Source organism: Lissotriton vulgaris, chromosome 5 (assembly GCF_964263255.1).
Source record: "Lissotriton vulgaris chromosome 5, aLisVul1.2, whole genome shotgun sequence".
In the NCBI taxonomy this organism is placed as follows: domain Eukaryota; kingdom Metazoa; phylum Chordata; class Amphibia; order Caudata; family Salamandridae; genus Lissotriton; species Lissotriton vulgaris.
The window spans coordinates 350,184,937-350,202,729 of NC_141693.1; the positions used below are offsets into that span (position 1 = coordinate 350,184,937).

Below are 17,793 nucleotides of genomic sequence, written 5' to 3' on the forward strand. Positions count from 1 at the left end.
TGCCTCTAGGCAATGTTTTCTGAGGGGTATTCCTAACCAGCCTCTGAATCATATTGGTATAGAGCAGCTAAAAATCCTGTACCAACCGAGGTAGAGTCTAACCTATCTATTAAATAATAATTTCTTAAGACTATATCTTGCTCACATTTTAAAGTGTCTACCTGATCCCATTTCAGTCTAATTCCTTTGTTAGGAATGTATTGCAACAGAGATACATCAGTGTGCCCTGTCTTGGGTTTTATAATGTGTGATTCAAGAAGAGGCGCTCAGTTCAAATTATCCTGAACCGTTCCTTGCGTCCTAAATCAGGAGAAAATCAGAGCTGGTCAGAAAGATTTTTTTTTTCTTGGTCCCCAAAGGCAAAGTTTCCATTTCAACAAGTGCTGAAGAATTGGGCTGGATACCCCTTGAATTCTTTCTCACAACTTATGCCCCTGGAAATTGGGCAAAACGTTGCATATATACTTGCTTAAGCAGACATCCATCTTTTAAGCCCTAAAAAATAATAGTGATTTAAAGTTACATGACCGCTCTGATGTACTTTGAACAAGCAAACAGTGAGCACTATACTGTAACAGACTATAGTCCTGTGAGACATCTTGATGTTTTCCATTACTCCTAATCTGAGTGGGATTTGAGTATATATGTACCTTCATTAACTATTTAATGTGTCAAGTGTTTACGGTTCTACGCTATGTAATGGCGCAACTTTGGTAATGGTAAGTAATTGTCAGTCTTGATTTTTTAAACTAAACTGTGCAAGTCCGTCACTACAATTGGAAGCATTGCCACGTCTAAGACCACATATTTGAGTACTAGAAGATATTAAAAACACCTGAGAACGGTTGCCCTCTAAAGCTGTACAGCCTTAGTACTAGGTCCGTGATTTGTGTCGAACACACCCCAGGTTTCTGAGCCCATTGCGTCAGTGAGTGAATTTGTCTGTACCAACAATGGGACTCAGAAGATGCCAGTCTAATGTCCCGGTGTGCCCGAGTGTCGACTCAGTAGTTTCTCATCTCTTCTTGGAGGACGGAAATTAATTTGCTTTTTATGAACTTGGAAATTAGACCAAGGACATCATCACTGCAGTCCTGGGATGCTTTTGTTTTTGTTGACAGATGCTAGACGTCCTATACGCTGCTAGGTTACTGAGATTAATTTCCCATCCTCCGTTATGGAACTCAACAAGGCTTTTTTGGGTGGTGGATATCTGCCTGGTTTGGTTTCAGGATCAAAAAGTCTCGTTGGACAAATGCCTGGTATTTTCCACACTTATAAGTACTTTTTTGTTAAGGGTATCGTTTTTCTTAAGGTTAACCTATTTTATAACGCCTCCTGTGAAGTGCGTACTGTAACTTACTTGTGTTAAACATGAGGACCATCTTCTACGGGGATGGATGCCACACAGTTTTTCCATATATGGCCCGTGATCAAGACTTATCTTTTTAGCTGCTTTGTGTTGCTTTTTCAGAAACTTATTTAGAGTTCACGACGTTCCGAAGTTCTGCTATAAACATTGAACCCTTCGGCCAAATGAGGAAGAAATGCGAGGTCCTAAGGACACTAATTTGTTTTTCTTCTACCATTCCCGGTCTGATGTTACTTACCTTTGTTCTGTCTTCCAAAGACAAGTTTATGATTTCCGCTTTCACTCAAGCCCGAGGACACGCCAGGAAGCAATTCTTGCTTTTTTGAGAAGTCTTATTATTCTTATGTTGATTGCTACAGGTCAAATATTACTGTTAAAGCAGTTAACACGAATTACGGTCGCGTGGGCCTATGTGTCTCCTGGTAGGGAAGACCTAGTGATCACACGAGTAGGTTTTTTTTTTTAAACTTACAATTCCAAGTAAATGCTGCATAGCTGTCTGTTCTAAAGTTAAAGATCAAGACACCTTCACAGCCAGTGTTTTCTACACAGTATATTCCATTGGATCTGCACAAGGCAGTCACTATTGTCCTTGTCACGGTTGGATTACTATTATGAACTAAACTTGAATATCAACAGCTCTTCTGTGAACAAACTTTAGGTTGTATGGAATGCGGCAGCACGCCTTATTTTGAACATTCCTAAACAGCACTCACACATGGGATCTCTTCTCTTCATTGGCTCAGTCAGAAGGCAATTTTTTTTTCAAGGCTTTGTGCTTAGTCTTTGGCGCTCTTCACTAGAGGCGCCCTAGCCAAATGAATGCTCTTTTACATTGGTACATCCTGGGAGACCACTTAGATCTTCATGCTGTAAAAACAAGTAGGATCCCCAGATTTCGAAAGACTAGATGGGTGGGTGTTCCTTCTCGGTGGCAGCTGCCAAACTATGGAACACTTTGCCTCCCTATATTTCTGAAGCAGATTTTTTTTATGTCCTTCAAAAAACATCTGATAACCTCTCTTTTCATCTCCGAATCTTTTATTCTTGGCTTAGCTGTTCTTGATGATCTATCTGTCCTGCTATAGTGCTTTGGCAACTGCGGGTTTTAGTGCACTCTCTAAATTATATCCTATAAGTGGGCAGCCACTGTGCGAATAAGTGAGACGGACATGTTGGGTTATGGAAAGTAATGGCTCCAGAGAGGGAAGTGTAAACCAGTAGATGGGCTTGCTTCTATGTGGGTGTGCCAGGTTGGATATTTTGGACTTGCAGCAGTGCTACTGTAATCACACGTGATGGCCATTAGGTACCGCAGACTTTTTAAACTAGGCAAAACATTGATATAGACCCAGTTTTGTAGCACTCTGTTCCCACCGTCTTAAAGTGGTAGTGTGTGTAATAACCATTAAGGTTCCATATTTCGAAGTAATTTATCAACTACGTGCATTCCCACATGTCTCTAAGCTGTCACAATAGGCAGTCGGTAAACTGAGATGAATTATGAGTTAAATGTGTTTTCTAAACAAGGGTTTGGGTAGCATTTGCACTCTTAAAAAGATTGAATCAGTTGGTGAGAGTTAAAACATAATGGTGAGATTGACAGACCCCTAGAACACTCCGTTGTAGATTTATTTTTATGATCCTATCATAGCGAATATATTTTTACACATCAGTATTAGTCGTTTTTCAGCTTGCCTGCCTACCCTAGGCCTGAGCTCTCACCTTCCCTGCCCCTCATACCTGGCTCTGCCCCCCACACCTTCTGGATGGTCTTCCTTGGTGAGATGAAATCATTTCCTTGTTTGTTTATAAGATAGAATGAAGATGCTTCCTAGTAGTTTACATTTATTGACTGTCAAGGGGCACTAGTCCTTGCAAAAGTGATTGAGTGTCACAAGTAGGATTATTTTCAAATCTTGTTCGCTCTTCGTCCTGATTTTGGAGGCATCCATAGCATTTAAATCTGCAGTTGACATCAGTGATGGATCACCACTACTGTGCAGGCAAGTAACCCTTTTGTGCTGAGGTTTGCTCAATGTTCTGATGTAGCTTTGCAGCGGTCATTTGAATGTTGCAGTGAAAATTTACAATGTGTAATGAATTTTTGCAGGAATTTTGTAGCCAGAAGGAATATAAAAAACTGTTAGTCTGCCTCATAAATGCCTACTCTTTCTAAAAGTGACATAGCTGGTTACACCACACCTGTCTAAAATAAATTGCACTTGTAATTGCAGTATCATTTTTTGCATCCATTGGGAACCGAGGTTGGACTCAAACCTTTCAGTACACCTCTGGATTATAGACCCTCTCCCCCTTCATGGGATTACATTATAGTTATTTTTGTTCCATAAGAACAGTCTGAGCAGGAATATCGTTTGGGTTACAAACACTATGGGGCAGTTTACGAAGAAAGGCCAATAATTGAGATGTCCTCGTCCAAACAGAACTAGAGTACTTTAAGCAAGATATAGTGCATAGTACCTGCCTTGTGATATGCACATTAAAGGTTACAGGTCCATCACAACACATATATATATTAATACCAAATACTCCATATCTATTTAGTTGGATCGCAAATGTAATACTCAAAATATAGCCACTTGATTTTTGCTAACCATCTGCTGATGAGGTGTGCACATGACACATTGTGTGTAGGCACAAGGTTGATTATAATGAAATGCCTTTTGCTTATCTCCTTTTCTGTCCAAGTGGTAACTACTGTGAAAGCTAACCTTCATGAAAGTAATTTAGTCAATTTAATCTTAAATATGTGCATGTTCCTCATGTTTTTCTTTCACAAAGCTCTGTGATGTATTGTCAACGTATGCATTTGTATTTCTCCAAAATAAAGTGAAAATGTCACAATTAACAGCTTCAGCAGTGACTTCGAGATGATGCCAGTTATTTTCTTGGAGAACTATGGCACTTCATCGTTTGATGGTGAACATAGAGGATTGGTTGAAATATCTTAAGATAGTGAGTGGGGTGTTGAGCGGTAACAAAACAAACTCTAAACCAAACTGACTGGTTTCCATTTTGTGTTGCTGGCTTTGTTTGCTCTGACCTACTGTTTTCTTTCAGATCAAGAATCTCATGAACTTGGCTGGCATTGGAAACCCCTCATGGGCAGGGTGCAAAACGCGCTAGTAGGACTTGATCCGTAACACTTTCTTATAAAGAGTAGGCGTCTAATTATATTAGAAATACATTTTTTTTTAAATATTACAGGGATTAAGACTTAAGAGCATGGTTTTTTATTCGTTAATGTTATGGACAGTTTTGGTTAGAGATTAAGTGACATGATAAAATTTATAGAGATGTTATTTATTTCTAGTCCGATGTGTTCCTATGGCAAGGTTGCTTATTATACCAAGTTCCCACATACAAAAGCTAATTTCTTCTTTTTTTAAACAAAACTCGGTGGGCACTGTATGATGAATGAATTTGCCAAGAACATGTTGCTTATTTTGACCATCCTAATCACTTCTGTTGCTTTATTTTTAGAGACCTCATTTATTCACAAAATTGACAGCATCAGAGACTATCGTTGCTTTAACCATTGTTTGATTTATTGGCTAGGATAATAGATTAAATTCTGAACGTTTGTAAACCACTGATGCCATTTAATCTTGTATAGCTGCAAGTGTGGTTAAAAAAATTTCCATTCGTTTTTGTGACTACATTATTAACCAGTGGAACTTGGTTACCAGAAAACCATTGCTCGTAATTATTCAGATGTTTCCAGGGTTCGAATCTCTTTGTTTATTGTATGGAACTTAAGCTGCCTTGATTTACCTGGCCATGTCGGTTTGGCATGTGAAATCCATGCTCGAATAAATGGTTTTAAAGTTGAACTAAGCATTCTATCTGCTTTTTGGGGGGCTAACTGCATCCTTTCCTTTTAGCTGGAGGTCATTTTTGCTTTTTTCAGAGCCTGCTTTCATCACTGGAAGAAAAAGGATGCAGTTTAAATCAAACCTGTAAGTTACACAACGTGCACATTAAGCATGGTTTTTAGCTTTTGCCAACATTACTTGATGGAGTTTGGTCAAAATCTTCCCACAGAGCTGGGAAGGGTGGCTACTTTACACCTGCGCCTTCCGGCTAGTGCCCTTTAACACAAGGTATTTCCAATAAGTGTTAGCAGAACTAGATCTTGGCGATCAGAAGTAAGAGGTTACAAACCGCTGAAAGAAATGTCATGTAATGTATCCGGAAATTGTTCTTCATTGAAGTAAACATTTTTCAGAAGTTAGGTTTCTGTGTCTTCTGCTCGACGAGGAAAGATGAAACCAAGTTAGAGCAATACATTTTAGGACAGCAACGATTAGTGACCCAGTAAGCTAATCATAGCGCACGGGAGATATTGCTACAAGCAACTTGTTTCTGGGCCTGAGATTACCAGTTCTGAAGATCAAGGGTACAGAAACACCAAGGGGCCTATTACGATTGCGGTTTTTCCGCATCCTGCGGGCCGGCGGATGCGGAAAATCCGCAGCGGACCCACCAAAGACCCACCGCCACATTAGGATGGCTGGTGGGTCCTGGTTTCCGTCCGCAGCTTTTCCGCCGTGGTTGGCTTACAACTGCGGCGGAAAAGCTCTAATATGGTGACGGTGTCTCTCAGACACCGTCAGCCATATTAGGATGGGCTGTTAAAAATGCTTTTCCGCGGCGGGTTTTCCGCCGTGGAAAAGCATGTGTAACTTCACTGCGGGGGCCCGTTGCGGGCCCCCTGGGTGAAGGGGGGGTGGGAGGTGCACATGGGGGAGTACCTATGGTACCCCCCTGCATTTGTATGCAGAAATCGTCAGGCACCGCACGGTGCCTGCTGCTTTCTGCATACAAATGCAATGTATGCATTTTTACCATTGCGGCGGATGCAGCTTAAAGCTGCACCCGCCGTAATGGTAAAATTAGAGGATGTGACCGCCAGGGTGGCGGTCACATCCTAATTGCACAGGAGGGAACTCCGCAGGCCACCTGCGGAGGTTCCCTCCTACTCTATGGTGGCGGACGGACTCAGGTCCGTCCGCCATCATAATCGGCCCCTTAGTCTGGTTTATTAGTTTCGGATTCACACTCCGTGAAACTGCAGCATCTCGGAAGTAGCAGACTCCCACTATCCTTGTCCCCCCAACCAGAGCACTGTCCTGCTGTGCCGAGCCTTCTTTTTTGGGTCTCGACCTGCAGTACCTTCCTGCTGCCATTTGGCAACTGCACAAAGCAGGCTGGATATTTATGATTCATTTTCAAAAGTGTTTTTTTTTTTGGTGGATGTGGCACATTATGCCAGTTACTCTGGTAATAACTTGATAGAATCTAAATACATTTATATATTGCGGCTGAAATTCCTCCTTTCTTAACCCACCCTTCTTAGGTAAGGGGGAATTATGTGCACAATAAATCACATTGGGTCGGCAAAATCGGTCAAAATGGAAAGGAATCTGAGAATACATTTATAAGGAGATTTTGAGTAATATCCCAGACATCTTTTGAGTTGTATCCAGACATCCAAATGGCTGCACATTATTTTGCATGGAAGAAGGAATGGCCTCTGGAAAAGGACCTGCAAGTCCCCATTCTGCATCGAATAGGTTGTGATGCCCAGTGATAGAGACCTGAATCACTCATTCTGATTTCCCTAATGCAATTCTGTGTGGTGGTCCCTGAGTTCTAACAACACCTATGAAGTCTTGGCAGAGCAAATATGTCTGGCTTTAAAGTAGTAGTAAATGCAAACAGCACTTGCGCATGGTTGTTTGCATGTTCATCACATAGGAGCCAGACCTGTTAGCTTTGACAATGACTGGTTTTCTTTTATGGCTGCTTCTGACCTCAAGACTGTGGGTTTGTGTTTAACTCATCAAAGATGCTCCCTAGCTCGACATTGACTGAGCAACTCCCCATAAACGAATTGGGATAGCTAACACCCGCCCCCCCACCATTCAGAAAAAAAGGTGAATGCACCCTCCCAGCTTTGCTGGAAAGTGACGAGGGTTAGCAAGGTTTTAGCACAAAAGAATTGTCTTGAGCTGAGATGCATGGAGTGTAAAGATTTGTAAAACAAATACAAACCAGCAAGCAGGAGGGTCGAGCTTGGATGGTCAAAAATGCGAAAAGCACAACAAAAATTCGAAGTTTTTTATAAAGAGGGTGCAGTCTAGGTCAGTAGGGCTGGGCAACCAGGTGGCTATAGAGTGGTGTAGTAGCAGGCCAAGTGATCTAACGGGTAGATAGCAATGTAGGCCAAAGTTAAACTTGTGCTTTCTTTTTCCTGTGTGTAATGAAGGTCGGATATAGAGGGAGCCTTCATATTAGACCTTTTGTTTCTATGGCATTTGGCGATTTTCTTTTGATAAGTGTGCTTATGTGTGTTCTGTGTCTAAAGCCACTAATACATAGGCAATTTTTTAATGGATTTTTGTTATAACTGGCCAAAAATGAAGTGTTTGTCACGCATGTCCACAAAAGATGCCTGGGATACTACTCCACATCTCTGTACAAAATTATTCTCATATTTCTTTCCACTTTGACCGATGTTGCTGACCCAATGTGATTTATAGTGCACATAATTCCCAAGAAAGGAGGACTTCAGGACGCTTTATATGAATTTATTTATATTCGATCAAGGTATTAGCTGTGTAACTGGTATAATGTGCCCCCCCCAACAAATAATATTCTTTACTAATTATCTCCCAAAATCCAACGGAGAGAACCCCACCATCCCTCTAACTTTTCACCCTATTCTGACCAAAGCTTATCGTCCTGTTTTACTTGAATAGGTTTCATTTCTTAATTATCCCAGTTATTTGAAGTACAATAATAAGCTTTAAAAAAGAGCCATAAATACATTATGTTCCATATCCACTCCATTGTGTTTTTGGGTCTCGCCTAGGTAGTGCTTGTGCTGTCTCCAAGACCTGCTATATTCAGGATAAGAGCAGGAAGCTCTGCCCCTCATTTTAATTGGCTATTGTTACTGTCCTTTGTAAATTGTGGCTTTTCATTGGTAAATAGGCTAAGAAGTCCCTCCTTTGTACCGCTTTTTCTCTTCTTGTAACCTCCCATGAGGATGATACCCCTGTTACCCAGTACGTTTTAATTACAGCCTCTGAGCACTATTTTCTTACATGGCTTTCTCCTGCCTGCTGTTGCATGCAGGGCACACTTTTTTATTTTTATATTGTGTATCCAGCGCATCCCGCCCCTGCTAACATAATGGAGGGTGGCGCCTTTCTTTTGTTATTTGTGGCACTGACCACAGCTAGGCCTTTGCTTCTGTTTATTTACTTTTGATACAATCGCAGCACCTGTGCTTTATTAAACATCTTAAGCTAAAGTGTGGGTGTGCCCCTATTGCTTCAATAGTAAAGAAACAGAATTTTTTTTTATTTCTTTACTTTTGAAGTAATCGCGCACCCGTGCTTTAGCTTAAGATGTTGGGTGCTGTGATTGCTTCAAAAGTAAAGAAAGAGAAAAAAATGGGTGCAGTGATTGCTTCAAAAAGTAAAAACATTGAAAAAAGTCTTTTGTTCTTTATTTTTGAAGCAATTGCGGCAGCCACACTTTAGCTTAAGATGTTTTAAGATAAAGTGGGAGTGCTGCGATTGATTTGTTATGCAATAGGTCTTGCATTACTGAAAGTTTGAGCTATTGGCGTTGCATTATTATTAGCAATGTCAATAGCTCAAACTTTCTGTAATGCGAAACCTATTCAATGCTTGTTTGTTATTCCTGGTGAAAGCCTTTCCACGTCCCACCCCGAGACCTCTTATGTTTTTATTGCTTGTAGTTCAGCTCCTCAAAACATCTACTTACTCTTGGCTACGGATCACATTCAGTCTCACTTGGTGCCCGAACCTCTTTCAGCTTTTAGGCTGTGAAATGTGAACATTTACTTTTTATCTTTCCCAGTCTGTTTTGAGCCTCATTTTGCTCTGAGTGACAGTGGCCTGTTCTGTTAAGACCCTTTACAAGGGAGTTTGTCTTGAGCACATAATAGTGGAGAGAGGAATATTCTTTTCTGACAGTGCCCGTGGCTGAAAGGTAAGTGTGTGCTGCTGTAACCCTGATAATCCAAAGATGGTACAGCCTTGAAAGGTATCAACGCGTTGTTTCTTTAATCCAATTTGGCTCCTGAAGAAATTTGAGGCCCCGGATCTGTCAGACCTACCAATCCTGAAAATGTTTTTTTTTCTCTGTGTGAGATGGGAAAGGGTCTGGAGCTGAGATAGGTAGGCTTTAAGACCCTTTCTGACATTCTAGTCACAAGCATTTGCAATGCAATAGTTCTTGCATTTGGGAGAATTTAAGCTATTGGCATTGTAAATGGCAATGCCTTTTATTTGTTTTGATAACACATAAATAAAAGGAATTGGCATTTACAATGCCAATAGCTCAAACTCTTGTAAACGTGAGGCCGATTTAATTTCAAAGAAGCGGCCTCCATTGTCCTGGGCTGCTTGGAAAGTGAAAGCGCGCATGGTGCGCTGATTGTTGCAGGAAAGCATGTCGGAGAAACTCATTAAAAAAAATAGTGCCTACAGACTAAATTTAAGACATGCCTTGTAACAACAGAAGTTAAAGGGCCAGTCCTTATGGGAAATTACCAATGAAGATGAGGTGGTGCTAAGGAGGGGCTAACAAGCCTATTCACGAATCAGAACCCAGCATTTACAAAAAAAAAAATAACCCAAGCCAATGAAAAAAAATATGTAAAGAGTTGGCAGAGTTTCAAGTTCGTACTTATAACAGCATGCCTCGCAGAGCATGTGCTCCCAAGGCTCGACCTAAACAGGGCTTTAAAAGGGCAGGGCCAAAGAAAGGAATAGGCTATAAACCGTTTGTCCTGGGGTTCCTCGCTCATTGTGATATTGGCTATTCACAGAGAGATGGTGTAAAGGGAAACAATATCCTGACACGCTGTGGTTCTGTGAGAGTTGGCAGATCTGCGGTGTTGACTTTTATTTTGTATTCGTTTCATTGTGTATTTTACAAAAATACTTTATTTGGAGTAAAATAAGTGCAGGTACTGAGCTGTGGACTGGAGGTGGGGTCCGCAGATTTACGGACAGAGCGAGGAGACAAGCATTTAATGAAGCTTCTTTCTCAGTCCTCTTCTTCACAACGCTTTTTAATCAAATAAATGCTGCCTGTTCCCTCAGCCCTTCTGTCTTTCCCTTTAGCCACTCCTTTATCTCCCAGGTCTATATTTTTTCATTTTCCTTCTTGGTCTCCCCTCCCCATCTCATTACTGTCCATTCCTTTTCTCCATCGTTTTCCGTCTTTGCTCTAGCCACTTTCTTTTTTGTACCTTTCTCCTTGCTTCTTTTCCCTCTCCTTCAAAGTTCTCTGTTTTGCCTTTGTTACTTTTCCTTTGTCTCTACTCTTCCCTGACCTTCCTTAATTAACTCTCGTTACTTATTCCCCTACACAAATTTCGCTCGTCCTCTTCAACTGTTTCCTTCTCCTTCGGTGCACCTCAGACCCTTTACCCATTTTCTCATTTCGATAGCCTTCTCCATCTGTATTTCTCTCAGTTCTTTGCCGTAACCGCAACGCTGCTTTCTTCTCTTGCCCTTCCCTCTCTCCTTCCTTTCCTTCGTACTGTGCTCACCTGTTGCCCTGTCTTTACTCTCGTTCCTCTCCAAAGGGAGGATTGGCTTAGACCTGCATCCCGGCGGAATGACCGTCGTGCCTTTTGGCAAAGCAATGAGGATGGGAAAGGGCGATTTGTGCTTGCTGCAGGCAAAGTTTGTCAGAGACATAAACAGCAAAAAAAGCTCCACACACCGACCCGAAATACCATCTCTTGTGGTACTGCCAGATTGTCCTATAAGCCTAAACGAACCTAGAGGGTCCTACATATGTGCTTGCTACTGCCCTGGGTTTGGTGGCCAGTGAGGGGGATGAATCCCTGCACATGGCATTTTCTTTCTTTCACGTTCAGTAGTTTGGGCACTGCAAACTCTCCCCTCTTCTCCGTGAATATACAAAGCCAGACTACGCATGGTCAGTGGCTAATTTGTAAAAAAAGAAATGCAGGTGCTGAAAATTTTGCCAAGGAGGCCACAGCTCACTTCCTCTGGTGTCCCCACTTTCAACACTCTCACTGCCTCAGTCTCTATCTTCTAACCTTGATCTGTTGTCTGTCCCCTACGTCTTTGCTCTAAGAGTCTATACTCTCACTTCTCAAATTGTTTTCTATCATCTTTGTCACACCTGATGTGTTACCTTTTTCCCTGCATTTCTGATTTGCCCTCTATTCATTCTACACCTGACCTTTTTCCTCTTCACTTATATCCGTGCTCTGCTCTCCCTCCCCTCAATCTTGGCTCTTTACAATCACTCTTCTAGCAGTGATTAGCTGTGTCTCTATTTTATCATTTGTCTGCTTTTTTTTCCTCTGTCCTGTCCTCTACATCCTGTTATTCTATCTTCTCTCTTCTTAATGCTCTCTTCTTCACATCATGGCTGCTTTCTCTTTGTATCTGATTTGTTCTCCTTTTTTACTACTTAGCTCAGTTTTATCTCTCTACTCTCCTGTTGTTTCTTTCTCCTCTTTACTCCTGCTCTCTCTCATCTATAACTTTGCTGCTTCCTGTGACCCCTGTCGTCAGCCTGTACATGTCCCTGCTATTTTGAACTCTGCGTTTTCCTGTTGTCTTTCCTAAGGAAGAGGAAGATGACATGTGTTTTACTTTCTTACCTACACCGAGTGCAAAAACAAAATGCACACCAAATGAAAATGCTTTGTTTGTATATATTAATCAGTGCAGTATAACTGGGTTATTTGCAGTACAGGTAGCTGCTAGAGCACAGCATGTGACGTCACTACTAGTGCTGCCTGTAATTAATAGCTTGCTGTGACCCTACCTGCTACAGCACAGGCTTTGTCCCCAGCCGTAATGCTGCCAATGCTGGGAAGTATGGCTGTGGTGCCTACTGGACTCAGGCACGCTCAGCAAATACCATGCTGGGGTGCAACGCACAGATTCTACAGGTGACGCCATGGCGCACAAAAGTTGAGTTGGGCCACAGCCGCATCGAGCACTTTAAGGATAGCAGCAATGCAGGGCTGCAGGATATGCTACTCTGGCTACACAGCAAGTGGAAAGTCTACACTTTAGTTTATTCTTCCTCAAGAGCCTCGCTCCCAAGTTCCAAATGCGCTCTAGCAGCTTCCTTGCCTAAACTCCGTCTTGAGCCAGCCCCCAGCTACAATTATCCAATGGGAGGCTCAGGCAGAGGCAGGGTGCATCAGACTCTGGAATAGAACGCAACACATAATTTGTCGATGACGTCTTGGATTTGTGATCGGTGAGATTACATCATCACTAACGTGGTGATACACAATGATGCCTGCCTGGACAGGCGTATGCTGGCCTGTCTATGAACATTTACCAGCCAGTCAACATGCAATGTATGTTACTGTTTTTATTTTGAATTTAAACAATTAAAATAAAGACCACCACCTGCAGGGTCAGAATTTGTAGCCCCGGCCCAATTCGTGTAAACGGCCTTTTACTCCCCAAGCATAAAACCTTTGCTTTGGCACTCCACAGCTAGACCCTGTCATATCCATCCACAGCTCCTCGTACATTTCCTGGATCTGTTTTTCTTGGCCTCTCAAACAGCACTTATGCTCAGGCTCTAAGAGGTGCATAAATAGCGCTATGAGACCGAAAGATAGGCTGTTCTGACACCTTAGTGGTCCGGTGCCGCTTACACTCCACTCGAATAGTTTTGGGTGCATGGGTGTGGCAGAGTAAGTCAGACGGGCTGAAGTTAAGCATGAAGCGTCAATAACTCTATTACTACAGATTGACTAGAGAGGTAGTGGGACGTGTTAGACGAAAAGCGCTACGCACTTAGACTTCTGAGTCAAGAAATAGGTCATAGGGTGTTTTTATGAGCAACCGCGCATAGGTCATAGGGTTTTTCTTAAACAACAGCACTTCCCGGTGGACAAGTGTGGCTCAATGGTTAGAGCAGCAGGCCCTGATGCAGAGGTTTAACCTGGCACCAGGGTTCAATTCCCCGCCTCGGCGGGTCTTGAGCTCAAAATTCCACGGACCTGATAATCCTCTCCTCGGTGCCTATTCCAATCATGGAGTCCCACTCTGCAACTCTGGGCAATAGCTTGCTTAATCTCCACAATGGCCCCCACAACGCTAAGGATGCCTGGCCCCCACCCTGGGGGTGCCCAGGAGTGGACGCCTCACAGGGAAAGCCAGGACGGGTTCCACAGCGGTATTCGTACAAGTCCCTTGAGACCCTTGCGGGTGAGTAGTGCACTATACAAGTACCAATTTACATTACATTACCCGCATCCTTTATGGTGGGAAATGCAAGACATGGGAAGGGATTCAGGCAAAATGCAGAAATTGGCACCAGGAGCTTTCAGAAATTGTTTAAATGCGCAAATTAGAGCCACATCGGAAGAAGCATACTGCAAGCAGCTGCAGGACCCTCGTGGGCCCAGCACGCACATGCTAAAGGCAGGCCCCGAGTACAAGGGACACAGTTCAGTGTCGACGTAGAATGCTACTCCCTGTGATGCAATAGTTGCCTTGAATAATGTTCTTGTTTATGCTACTGTTATGTGAACGTGAAATAAGCGTGTTCGGTCTGGTGAGTTGCAGTCTGAGCACTGTATATATTTGATAGCCACTGTCGGAAAAGGCTGAGTTAATGACCATTGCTTGTTTGTTTCAGGAATTTTCTTCAGAAGGTGTTCACCCCTGGTGAAGGGATGATGTCTTGAAGTGCTAAAAGTTCCAACAAACATAAAAGTTTGGAAAGGAAAATAAAAGTTTCTTTGAGATTTGGTTCTCTCTCTTTGATGCGGCCAGTTTTTAGGGGTAGTGAATCGGAGGGAGAACACGTTTTTGGGAGTGTTCGTCTTGACGTGGGTAGACAACCTATTTTTTTTGAGGTCTCAACTCAGTGGGAGTGATTTGGCGGGCCCTGTTACACTGGCAAGTGGGAGTTCGACTTCTATGCTTTTGGTTGTTGATGAGGGTGAAGTTAAGTTCGAGTCTATTGCCATGGTGATAGTTCTTTGTCATTCACAACTTAGGGGCGGGGGGGTCCCAGAGTGCTCTAGGTATGTTGGTGTGTTGTTTGAAGCATTTTGGTAGGAGATGTGGTGCTTGCTTTCTAGTTCCTCCACAGTAAGTGACTATATTGTTAATTCTGAGATTTGTGATGTTCAGCTTTCTGCGTCCTGTGGATGTTAAGGTGATTTGCATTTTCTGTGAGTCTCTTTGATCAAGTGCGGAGTATGTGACGAAAATTGAATCCTACCTGGAGTAGTCCACTGTGTTGGGATTCGAATGGAGCAGAGGGAACTTCTGGGTTAACCGCATCGCTGCGGCGGTTATTTTTCCGCTACGCAGCTTTTTTGTAAAAGCTGCGTTAGATGACGAGCTCAGCTCGTCATCCGCACACGCCCCCGTGGCTGATGACGAGCTGAGCTCGTCATCAGCATCGAAGGGGTTAATGGGCTACGTAGCTGTAAACGTGGAACAGGTCACCCTGGTCACCCTACCCACAGCTGTGGGTAGGGTGACCAGAATTTTAAAGGAAAAACCGGGACATTTCACAAAAATAGGACTATCATTTTACTTCAAGTTTGGGCATAGAATGACAGCTCTCCACAGCAGAGAATTACAGAAGAGGCAGTCAGAACATACATAAAATGCAATATTTAAACTCAGTATGCCTGTTAATTAAATTGCTTTCTTGAAATAACTGCTAGCTATCCCTGATTGGTATTATTTATTTTTTATTTTATTTAGCGTATTTTTTATAGCGCACGGCTACCCCAAAGGGGTGTCCCGGCGCTCCTGTGTGAATGTGTACTGGTTCTGACTCAGATGGAATTAGCAGAATAGAAATGATTTCAGGGCTTTTCGGAATGGAAGCTCTTCTTGGATCATTCGGATGGATGGATGGATGGATGGATGGATGGAGGGAGGGAGTTAGTTCCAGATGGAGGTAGCACATACTTGGAACGTTTTACCTCCGGAGTGTACTTTTTTAAATCTGGGGATGACGAGAAGTTTTTTTGAACTGGAGTGGAGAAGTCTGGTGTTACTGTAGGGACGAAGGCAGGAGGAAAGGTATGCAGAACCCTTACCCTTAACTGCCCCATGGGCCAGAGTTAAGGCCTTGAATTCTGCTCTTTGTTGGATTGGAAGCCAGTGAAGACGTCGTCTATGAGAGGAAATGTGTTCACGCAAGGAGATGCCACAGACCAGCCGGACTGCAGCATTTTGAACCATCTGAAGTCGATGGCAGAGGCCAGAAGCAAGTCCAATATAGAGGCCGTTAGCGTAATCCAGGTGGGACTTAATCAGTGCCTGGATAATTGTTCTTCTGGTGTTATTGGGTACAAAATTAATGAATTTTTTGACCATCCTGATTTTGGAGAAACATGCAGCGGACACCGTCTGGACTTGTTTATGAAATGAGAGGCTGGTGTCCCATCTAACCCCAAGGCTTTTCACTGATTCTTTGGGTAAGGGGGTATGCTTATTTCACGGGGCCACCAAAGATTGGAGTCAAGAGGGGAAGGCTGGTGGAAGAAGAGGACCTCAGTTTTTCCGGCATTGAGCCGGAGGAAGTTGTCGTCCATCCAGCGGGCTATGTTATTGAGGCAGTTCTTTAGGGGGTCGAAGGTGGACTGAGAAGGGTTATTATAAGCGAACAAAAGCTGAATGTCGTCAGCATAAGAAGCAGCTTTTATACCTGATTGGGCAATGATCTCCGCTAAAGGAGAGAAGTAAACATTGAATAAGAGGGGGCTTAGTGAGGAGCCCTGCGGGACTCCCCACTTGAGCGGGCGGTTGTCCGAGGTGTAGGGAGGGGTGAATACTGCCTGAGTCAGGTTTTTTACAAAGGAAGCAAGCCATTCCAATGCCTTACCTTGAATGCCCTTAGATCGGAGACGGTCAAGGAGGACTGGATGGGAGACGGTGTTGAATGCTGCCGACAAGTCGAGCAGCAACAACACCGCTCTGGACCCCTCATCCAGTCTCCATCTCACAGAGTCGGCCATTTCTATCAAAGCCGACTCTGTACTATAACCGGTTCTGAACCCATGTTGGTAAACATAAAAAGCACCTCCCGCCGTTTTCAGTCGACCCTCTCTAAAAACTGGGACATGAACTAAATTTCCAAAAATCTCCTGGGACAGCTGGTGAAAACCCGGGACCGTCCTGGCAAATCTGGGACGCCTGGACACCCTAGTTGTGGGGACCCTGTCATAGGGACAATATGGGAGGATGTAGGTTGGAGAGAAATGGGGAAGATGACATGCACCACCGAGACCATGACCACCGAGACCTGTGCTCATTCAACGGGGGGAGATTAACGGGCTGGGCAGAATAGAAGTTGGCAGTAGACGTGGGGTTGTGGTGAGGCCTACTTCTACATGCCGATTTGATGAGAACAAAGAAAAAGGGGTGGTTTTTTTTGGGTACAGTTGGAGATAATTATTTTGGTATCAGTGTATGTCAGATTTGAGTAGGAATACATTTAGCCTATTGGGGAAGGTGGAGATAGGTCACTTAAGGGTATTGGGAATTGTAGACGTGGATCTGTTTCAGTACTGAGTTTATTAGGATTTGGAGAAAAGGCTCACCCTGTGAATCGTATGGTAATAGGTCATGAAGTGCAGGTTGGTTATAGGCATGATTTAAGCATGAACTGGAGGGGGCCCCTCCTAGCGAGCTAAAAGTAGGGACTAAGGTGGAGGATTTAACATCTGCAAAGGAACATAACTGGGTGCTTATAAAGATTTTTTGGTGACTGGTACATTCTGACATATCCAAGGCTTTTTCTCGTAGGTATCATAAACTAGTTTCTGAGAAGAGGACTGGGATATTAACCAAGATGCAATATATAGCATTATGATGTGAACCAGTCCTGTTGATAGGTTTCTTCCACATGGTGATTTTTTCCATCTCATTTAAGAGGAAGTTCTAGAGGACATCAATCAAGGGTTGGTAAAGCGTGACTTCTCACCCGTGATGGTATCAAGGCGCTGGGGGGAGGTGGGGAGCAGAACCGTCTAAGTGCTTGGGTCATTTGAAGAGCCAAGTCTTTAAGTCCTACCTGAACTGGGGCAGCATGGGATATAGTCTGGGGTGGAGGGGTAGGTTGTTCCAGGTCTTGGCAGCGAGGAAGGAGAACTTTCCTCCAGTTCTGGTCTTGCAGATCTGTTGGACAGTGGCCAGGGCGAGCTGAGTGGAGCAGACGTGCCTGTTGGGAGCGTGGAAGGAGAGGTGGCTGTGCAGGTTTGCTGGTCTGGCGTTGTGGGTGAGGAGTTAGAAAGCTATTCTTCTGTCTGCTGGGAGCCAGTGGAGTTCACAGAGGTGTTGAGTGTGTGGCTGTGCCGGGGGAGGTCG

The 17,793-nt window shown here is 43.4% G+C and overlaps 1 protein-coding gene across 3 annotated transcripts in view; it reads left to right on the top strand.

Annotated features, from left to right (window-relative positions):
* Window positions 1–17,793, top strand: part of TMEM269 (transmembrane protein 269) — a 146,699-nt gene that overhangs the window by 26,619 nt on the left and 102,287 nt on the right. For 2 of the 3 annotated variants that reach the window (XM_086921615.1, XM_086921614.1), the window contains one exon: window positions 4,457–4,555. The exons of the other annotated variant lie outside the window; for it this stretch is intronic. The gene's annotated coding sequence lies outside the window, so the exon portion shown is untranslated. The remainder of the gene's footprint in view (window positions 1–4,456; window positions 4,556–17,793) is intronic. 3 annotated transcript variants of the gene reach the window in all.